The sequence below is a fragment of the Sphaeramia orbicularis genome, chromosome 8 (assembly GCF_902148855.1).
Source record: "Sphaeramia orbicularis chromosome 8, fSphaOr1.1, whole genome shotgun sequence".
NCBI classification, from domain to species: domain Eukaryota; kingdom Metazoa; phylum Chordata; class Actinopteri; order Kurtiformes; family Apogonidae; genus Sphaeramia; species Sphaeramia orbicularis.
Genome location: NC_043964.1, coordinates 41,890,901 through 41,900,946, shown reverse-complemented (window position 1 = coordinate 41,900,946; position 10,046 = coordinate 41,890,901). Strand labels below are relative to the sequence as shown.

General features: G+C 39.2%; 1 non-coding gene and 1 pseudogene across 1 annotated transcript; both read left to right on the top strand.

The window, feature by feature from the left end:
- Nucleotides 1–1,637: 1,637 nt before the first annotated feature.
- Nucleotides 1,638–1,710, top strand: trnar-ccu (transfer RNA arginine (anticodon CCU)). Its single transcript has one exon. It is a non-coding gene; the product is annotated as a tRNA-Arg (tRNA).
- Nucleotides 1,711–1,859: 149 nt separating this feature from the next.
- LOC115423355 (phospholipase B-like 1) lies at nt 1,860–9,826 on the top strand (annotated as a pseudogene).
- Nucleotides 9,827–10,046: the final 220 nt, after the last annotated feature.

The following is a 10,046-nucleotide window of genomic DNA, read 5'->3' as shown; positions in this document are numbered from 1 at the left end:
ATCTCAGCACATTTTTTTGTTGTGTAATGGATTACTCACTCCCTCTCATGTTTTTCAGGATTATATTAGTGTCTCCCTCGAGGTTAATATACAGGACACTTACAGAGCTTTAATATACCATGTATATGGTTTGGAAAATGGAAACACTACATGTAAATAAGTCTAAAAGGAAATTGTCACAGCTTTGTTTTTGCATATCCACTGTATTTATTCTTTGGTCAAAATTATATTTAAAGATTTTTATGGCTAAGTATACACTACAAGATAAACTCTATAGTGATTATTCATAATAATCCACCAGCGTGACTCTGGTCAGGATTTCTGCTGTCATTCCTTATGTTTATGGGAAATAAAATGATTGTGTATTTTCATCATGTACTGGAGGGGGCAGCATTGAATCACACTGTCCTGCATTCACAGTACTATGTGCTTTTTGTGTTGAAATACATTATTTGTTGGATTTTTTTGTTTTTTGTTTTTTTTTTCTGGACATCTAAAGTGGAATTGATCAAAGGGACCCATTTGTTTTTGCTATGACATATTTCGACCATTACAGCTACAGCACATTGAAGCTAGTAGTAGAAGTATTTGGAAGAAAATTGACGTGAACCTAAAAAGGGGGTTAAAAAATGGTTTTCTAGAATAAATAAAAATAAATAATCGTCACTAAAGCCTTTCTGTCTTTCTCTTTGAACCTGAATTAACAGAATTGCGTGATCAAAAGACAAGCTAACTGCTACTTTTAGCTAGTTGTAGTGTATTGTGCCGTAGTTTGATGCAATGTTTTGATTTGAAAAAAAAAAAAATGTGTTAAAGGTAGAGATGGGATTTGTGGCTCTTTGAAGGGAGCTGTTCAAAAGATTGGCTCTTTTATGTTTTTTTGCATTATTTTGAAACACCAATGTTTTAATGACTAAATAGGCTACATGTGATGATTGACATTACATTTTAAAGGTGTTTAATTGGCGCGGCAGTAAATATTATCTTACCATAAAAAAGAATAGTCAGTTCAAATGTGTGGGCTAAATACATGACATGAGAGGTGACATCAGGCAAATGGTGGAATTTGACAAGAAACATCACGGTACATTATATGGACTAGTCTGTAGCCTAAAAATGAAGAAGAAAATAAAACATTTTCTTATGAAATAACATTTTTCTTTGGCTTATTACTCACAGGTGGTCACTCACTCTTTCTCACACTTTTCTCTGGTTTACGCCAGTCTTCTAGCTCCGCCTCCTCCAGTCTTCTAGCTCCGCCTCCTCCAGTATGCTCACCTCACACTTCAATCTGTTGGTTTTTTTTGCTAATTTCTTGCCATGAGACATGCACAGGCACTCTTTTTTTTCTGCTCGAACATTCTCCTCCTGCCCAGTGCCTCCCCAGTGACGTTAAATTGACAGGCAATCGGACACTCCCTCCTTAAAGAAAATAAATACAAATAAATGAACGGCTCTTTACAAAGACTCGGTTCCCATCGTTCATTTCAAAGAGCCGTTCAAAAGACTCGATTCGTTGAAGAACGTCACATCACTAGTTAAAGGCAAAAACTGATAAAATCTGAAGAAATCTGTCCCGACAGTTAATATGAAGATTTCTTTCAAATAGACAGATATGATATTGGTCGCTTGTCATAGCCCCAGTGGCCTAATGGATAAGGCACTGGCCTCCTAAGCCAGGGATTGTGGGTTCGAGTCCCATCTGGGGTGATTCGTTTTGTCCTTCTTATTAAGATAATACTGTTAAACCACAAATGAAGGCAAGTACTTTATGTAACACTACGTATAAATCCAGTTCTGCTCATATTTTGGTCTCTCTACAGCTCCTGTCGTGCGGTGTTCCCCTTTCCTTATCTCGGCAGCCAATCAGGGAACGCTCCGCTCTGTCTTGGACTTTCCCTCCGTCATGAGTAAAACCGGATTTTCTCTCCACTTGATCCACTTTTTATTAATCCACGTCTCCATTCTGCTCTTCGTGATTGTTCTACCTCCATCCGAAGCGCTATGCTTTTACTAAACAGGCTCTGTGTGTGCCTTTTACTTCTGGTTCCTGCCACCTTCGCTTCTACAGACAGTAAGTAGGTCGACTTTATGACAAATCAGGAGCAGTTGTATAAGAATCTGATGGCGTTCATGGCTTGAGGAATAGTTCGATTAAAAACCAAACATGCTGTGGTTTATTCACACTCAGCTGTTGTGAAGTTGTGTTGAAGATCAGGGGTTTGTTTAGTTTATCTGTATCATACAAGGCAAAAGCCAAACTCAACAGCACACAGGTATTTGAGACACTGCGGGCTTTGACTTTCACTTTTATTTATATCCATTCATCCCTATTGATACAAGACAAGACAGCCATGCTTTATGAAGTGAAAAGCAATGGTCAGTCATACAAGAGTGAGAACTGAGATTTTTAGTGAATTGGATTATAATGGAACCCAGCTCTTGTTTTATGACCCCAAAATGCAATGGAAAGTGTTTACCAGTCCACCATCACACTAACCATGAAAAAGTAATATCAGTTTTAGCTTACTGTGCATGTATAGGACAGTTGGACACTTATGCATTAAGAGTCTTAACTATTTTCCTTAAAGTCACCAGTGTCATGGTGTTTGGCTTCTTTCCAGAGGTGACAGCAGCCACAGTGTACTGGGACTCCGAACACAAGAATGTTCTGCTGAAGGAAGGGGTTCTGGAGACAGAAGGAGATGCATATGGGTTCCTGAATGACACCCTGCTGAGCACAGGCTGGAGCGTCCTGGAGATCCGAGCAGGGTACGGACAGACCAAGGAGATGGATGAGGTGACTTTCTTCCTGGCCGGTTATCTCGAAGGCTTCCTCACTGCTCAGTAAGTGTCAGGAATGTGCAGTCATGGCACTACTTTATAGCATCCTCATGATCTGTGTTGGCCCATTCACTTGGATAGTTTTGGTCTTTGACACCTTTAAGCATAGAAATTATGTTAACACATTCAATGATACAGCATTGAAAAGCTCACCAAATATCAACATTACCTGATTGTTTTTACATTGTTATTATAAACACTTTCATTTATTATTCATACTTTCCGTCCTATAGGCAGATGATGGACCACTACACAAACATGTACCCTCAGCTGATCCAAACCCAAAGGTCCTCGCTAGAGTTCAGACTTTCATGAAGTGAGTGTCTTCTCTTTTCCTATTAAAATAAAGAAAAACACAGCAGCATACACTTTACAATCTGACACACACGTCATACTGATCATGTTTCATATCCTCTTCTCAGAGACATTCATGTGCAGCTCAATGTGTGATGTGGTCGATATGTTTAAAAGGCTTTCTATGTTCCAAGGGTCTTACTTTTCTTTGTTTCCACGAGTCCTCAGTTTTAATAAATTCAGTAAAATACATCTGTCTTTATTTTTAAGTATTTATTAATGAAGGAGTCAAATGGTTCTTTCAGGAAGCAAGATTCATGGGTCAGAGACCAGGTGAAACTGAACAAGACCACAGATCCTCTGTGGAAACACACAGGTTTCATCGTGGCCCAGATGGATGGTCTCCAAGCCGGCGTCGCATACTGGGCAAAGAAACTAGGGAAGAAGGTTTGGTAGCCATCTCACATGTCTGCCAAATGCAACTGTTTAGATTCAGGTTACAACAGTGTGCATGTAGAAATAAACCGTTAAAAGTATATATTAAGGGGATGTTTATGATTCGTGCATATCTGAGTCAGAGACAAGCGCAGTTAGATGTTCATTATTTTTCTTTTTTGTCTTTGTTGTTTCATCTCACTGGTTCATCTAAATCCTACTGCATCAGTTAAAATGTAAAATGAGGAACCTCCAGTCCAAACCACACTTGTGATCATACATCACAGTTTGTCACTCTAATATTTAAAGAGACATGTTCTTTATTTAAGTCTGTGGATGAAATGTGGACATATTTAAGATAAGACATGCCTTTATTAGTCCCACAAGGGGAAATTTCAGTTCATTCATTTATATACACATATGTATGTTTCAAGTGCTGCAACTTAGATAGAGCATATTTGTATTGAAAGGTGATCAATCGCCTAATTTCAGTGGTTTTAAGGTGCCTCTTTCTTAGTTAGTCAGTAGTTTTGTCTGATCAAATCAACACTGTTTGTTGACATTTGCCGACTCACAGCTGTTTATCTGCTGTCCTTTCCACAGCCGCTGTCGCTGTTTGATATCCAGTTCCTGAATGCTGTGGGAGACCTGCTGGATCTGATCCCTGCTCTAGTCCCAAACTCCAACCCTCCACTCAGAGACTATAAACTGCCAGGGATGGGACACTGCTCTGCACTCATCAAGGTCAGAGGTCATTGATACATAGTGTAGTGAGAGTATAAGACCTGCTAAGCAGTGTGCAATGTAAATGGTGTAACTGCACCACAAAATATGTCCAAAATCCAAATGCACTTCAGCTCATACATCCACTAGGGTGCCTCATTTTCTCAAAAGTTGGAAAAACAATCTGTCCTCATTCTAAAATCATGCCAATGTCTAAAATATGGCACTCTGTAAAATATCTTGTCAAAAAAATTATGTTAAATGGGTCCACCTCAGGGATGAATATTGTGAATATTTGACCAGAATCGGCCATCATCTACGATTGACACCAACTATTTGATTTGATTAGAAGTTGTTTTTTTTACAATTACCTCTTAGCACATTTAGTTTTCATATAATTGAAGACTATTAACTCTTATACTTGAAAGCAGTATAACCCCCAACTATATCTATGTGTGATTTGATAAAGGTTTAGTTCATTGATCCAGTTCTAGGAAACCCCACCCTGGGCTATAGTCAGCATATACTGTATACAAGATGATGTCATCCGATCATCTGGAATTTCGTTTTCTTTGTAGCAAAAGCTGTTAAAACTACTTGCAGTGTGTGTGCAATTTTATAGTTACTCAGCATTTTATTGAACTGCCACCATTCTCTGAACACATCCATATCGGCTTACAGCAAGTGAAAGAAAAGCACACATCTGAGCTCAAAACAAAAAATCTGGTCTCACACAGACATTTCATTTGACAGTACAAAATGGAAACTGAAGATAACAAACAGTGTAGTGCTCCATTTCCAGATTTAGGAGCTGTAGCTGAGTCCAATGAAACAAGCAATTCAGAATCTGGGGCTACACCAAGCACAAGACCACGTGTGACCAGACAGTCTTCATCAGTGTTGGGCCTAGGAGAAGAAATAACAGACATTGACACTATAATCACTGGTTCCAGGCTGCCAACATGTTGTCAAGTCTTGAGATGCGTGATGTGGCATGTACAAGATGGTACCACAGAGAAAGGAGAAAAGTGGGATCTTGCAAAGTTGGTTTTCGGGAAAATATTGGAGTTCTACGAAAGGCAAATAAATATATAATAAATATTTCAGAGCGAAAGGCCTGTGAAAAAATTATTAAACTTTTCGATGACAATGCAAAGCTCCGAGCTACACCAAGAATCGTAGATCAGCGCCATCTACAACAAAACAGATTGAGGAAATGGACACACAATTAGAACAGACTTTTCGTTTGTGGCCCATGAATGCTGAGGACTTGATAAAGAATCCTGAGGACTGCCAATTTCTCCAGTCCATGAAGACTGACCAAAAAGCAGCATTTGGTTCATTTGACTTTGCACTTGCTAATGAAAATGGATGATACCTTCCTCACCTCAAATCCAGAGGCCTGGCCAACAGACGAAGCTTATCGAGGATGCATTGCAAACTCCAAGCACTCAATATTGTAAACGACTGTGCCAAGCGATGGTGTCAAATTGAGTTCAGACTTCCTGGTAGCGTCAAAAAGTGAGGAACATTACCAAGATGTACTGCAAGTCGTTGAACAAGACCGAAAAAGTCATCCCAGTCTTCAGAAAAGGAAAAGCATTCTGCACCACAAAGCTGCAAAAGACTCGTCTGATGGCTCGAATGACAATGCCGCTAAGTAGTGACATGAATTGTTACCGAATAGACTTGTGATGCATAACTGATTTTATTATTCCAACACTAGTTGTGGATTTATTTGCAAGAGTTTATAGTTAAGTCACTATATATGTGTTTCACTATGTCATGTGGATGTTATAAAATTGCAATAAAATCTCAAATTAACACATTTTCTTGTTGATTCTTCATCAGTAAAATTTTCATTTGCATGGTGGACCCATTAGAATGTCAGAATAGCTTAAATTTGGTCATAAACTTTAGGAGCTGCATTGGAACTAATTTAGAATAGGGACAAATTGATTTTTGGAAATGAATTTTTTGGCTTGGGGAATGATGCACCCTAACATCCACTGCAGATGACTCCCATGGGTGTACTAAATGACAAAAACCAAATAAGCTCTTTTTACATTCACATCTGTCTTTTTTTTTCCTTATTTCACCTATTGTGTGTCTTACCTTTAATAAATGGGGTAGCCACCCTTCAGATTTGCTGTCCCCCCTCTGCCTGGAATACTCTTCAGTCTGAGCTAAAAATACCAGAACTCATCTCACTACAAGCTTTCGTCCCATCTTACTGACTAGACAGCGAGAATCCTTTGGACAGTACCTATGTTTTTAAATCGTTTGCTGATTGCAACCAAATCTTGCTCTTCAAAAATTGCTGGTGACCTAAATTATATTGCACTTTAAAAATTCTGTCAAACCTTTGTTCTTACTTTATGTTATTACTTATCACCAATCTTTTAACCTGTTTGTCATCATGGTGTGTGCATCTGACTTCTTGGCCAGGTCACCCTTGTAAAGAGATCTTCCTTTCAGTGGGACTTTATCTGGTTTTAAATAAAGGTTAAAAAAATAATAATACAGTATATATAATACCGTATCTGATTTACTAACTAAGCCAGTGTTCTCACTGTTTCCTTCAAAATGCAACAAATGTCTTTACTGTTCACTGTCCTCAGATGCTGCTGGCTATGAGAACCTCCTGTTTTCTCACTCCAGCTGGTACACGTACGCTGCCACAATGCGGATCTATAAGCACTGGGATTTCCACATCACTGAGCCAAACACAGCCACAGGGAAACTGTCCTTCAGCAGCTACCCAGGCAGGCGCCCCTCACCCGTCTCATGGATTCACCTTCTTATAGACACATACACACTCTTTCCTCTGTTGAAGAACTGACTTCCAGGTCTGATATGTGACTCGTGTGAAGATACGTTTCCTCTTTTCAGGTTTCCTGGTGTCTCTTGATGACTTCTACCTCCTAGGCAGTGGGCTGATGATGACCAAGACCACCAACAACGTCTTCAACTCATCACTTTTTGATATAATTACCCCCAACAGCCTTCTGGCCTGGCAGAGGGTCAGGTTGGCTCACAGCCTAGCAAAGACTGGAAAGGAGTCGGGCCACAACGTTCTCCATGTACAACTCAGGTGTGGTGGGAACAGCAGCAAGACATAAAAACACACATCAACCTATATATATCCACTCTAGTATGAAATGAACTTAGAGAAAATTAAAACTTAAAAAGTGAGACTGGACTGTGATCGCCAGTCATAAATCAGGACCATCGGGTCCAGTATTAAGTCAATGCGGACCAGATTCCAATGCACTAAACAAAAAGTATATTTGGGACAATGTGGGATACGTTACACAAGTTAAACCTTAAAGACTACAACTATTTTTATAGTGACTCCAAATGATTTTCTCTATGTTTAACCTTTTCAAAGTGATTTATCATCATTTATTATAATATTAAACTCTGCATTTTGTAATTTTATTGAAAATCAGGTATTTTTCTTACATTTAATTCACTGACCATGTAGATGTTCATAAAAGCTCAGAATAAACTCTATATAATAACTAAAGGTCATTTTATCAAACCTGAAGAAAAAGTGATTTTTTTTCAACAGAAAAACAAGCGTCAACAACCACTGCCATTTGTCAAAATAGATCATTTTTATTAGTGAATCAGTACAGCAGAATATGACAAATAAGCCCGTTTGCATAACCATAAAACTATGATAACTGTGTTTAGCAACTTTTTGCATAAATGGTTTATATTTGATGCAAAGAAAAAATGCTTATATTTGACTCAATCAAATAGAGAAACTTTTCACGGAGATCATTTTGTGTGAGAGGTCCAGTGTGTATGACTTTGGCAGATTCAGCAGGATGTAATGACAGAAATGGAGCATAATTAATTCATATTACCATATTTTCATGCAAAGAGTCGTTTATAGATCAGACTTCCTCTTCCCCTTTGTCTTGTTTTATAGCAGGTGGCATCTGGTGTTAATGTCCATTGCTGTCACCTCCTGTTTGAGGACGGACCACAGTTATTTTGCACTTAACTATAAAACCCAGAACAGATGAAACTGACTCCAACCCCCTCCATCATGAACACCTGTAGGCACCTACAACAACCAGTACATGGTGTTGGACCGGAGCAAAGTGAAACTGGGCCACAGCGTTTGATGGGTGCTCTGACTGTGGTGGAGCAGATCCCAGGACTGGTGGAGTACTTGACCAGAGTCAGGCTCTGCGCAGAGGTAATAACACATATCTGTCAACAACTGAGTCAAACTGAACCAGGATCACACTTCTGACCTGGGAATCTAACATCCGTCCGCTGAATCTGAAGAGCTTACCTTTCCCTCTACTTCTAACATGACACAGGTTACTGGCCGTCTTACAACATTCCCTTCCACAAGAAGATTTACATGCTGAGGGGTACCCTCAAATGTGGGAGGAGTATGGAGAGGATTTTTCTTATGATCTTTGTCCCAGAGCCAAGATCTTCAGACGTGATCAAGCGGATGTCAAAGACCTGGACTCCTTGAAGCACATCATGAGATTCAACGGTTTGTGAACACTTCAGGTTTATATGATCATCTTTTGTTACAGCTCAAAATACTCAAATCTGGGGTTTTTTTTTTTACTGATTTGTCTTCAGACTACAAGACAGATCCATATTCCAAGGGAGACCCCTGCAAGTCCATCTGCTGCCGCAATGACCTCAGATCAGAGAGGCCTTCACTGGGGGTTGCTACGACACTAAGGTCAGTCCCCACACTATCTTGGATTTCTGTCACTGTGTATGAAGTGCTTTTTAGCTCTACTCAGATTTTGTTGTTCTCCACCCAGGTAACAGATTTTAACATGGCTGGGGACTTCAGTGCGGAGGCAGTGAACGGACCTACGACACAGGATGGACTCACGCCGTTCCTTTGGGATAAGTTCAGTAACATCAGCCACCAGGGTCTGCCACAGTTTTACAATTTCTCCTTCGTCAAGATGCAGCCTGTTCTCTTCAAACCTTAAAGGGTTTATGTTGAAAGAAATAAGAGGCTTTCAGTGTACTGATGTCAGAGGAACACACAGTTTCACAAAGTTGGATTCTAACTGTTGTTGGTCTCGCATCAACATGTGCAAACTTGCCGATCAGCCTTTAAATCTGAGTCTCAGGGTTTTATCAAGGCTTCACTCCAGAATACAGAGAAAACGTTTTTATATCTGCTGCACTTGTGTCTTTAAACTGATAATAATTGCATGATTTTAATAATGACTCTCTTTATGATTGCCATTTTAATTAACTTTTTATCTTTTTGTGACTGCTGAGACCTTTAAATGCTTGAATGTCTTTATATGTGTAACCATTATGGTTTTATTGGAAAATGCAAACAATCAATGCAATGTAATACTCAGGGCTGTTGATCTTTGATGCTACAATTTATCTGGATCTTTTTCTTGTGCTGTGCACAGTGAAAATGTCACAGGTTTGTATTTCTGTATAAACTTGTGCTTGTGTTTTCTGTTTGTCTGTTTCTGTTTTATTCTTTATTAAAGGCTTCTAGTTGTAGCAGTGCTGCCATTTTCTTGTGTCCTCAATAGTGACTGTTCTGGAGAGGTTTTGGAAATCATATGACCCAGTTTGTTTATGTCCTGACAGCTGAGTAGCTGTGTGGCGAAGTGTCACTTCAGATGAACTGCATACATTATTCAACAACTACTTACAGACTAATAGTTAGATTGAGGTAATTTTATTTTGGGAAAAGGGAAAGTTTAAAATCTCTTGTCCCAGTTTAT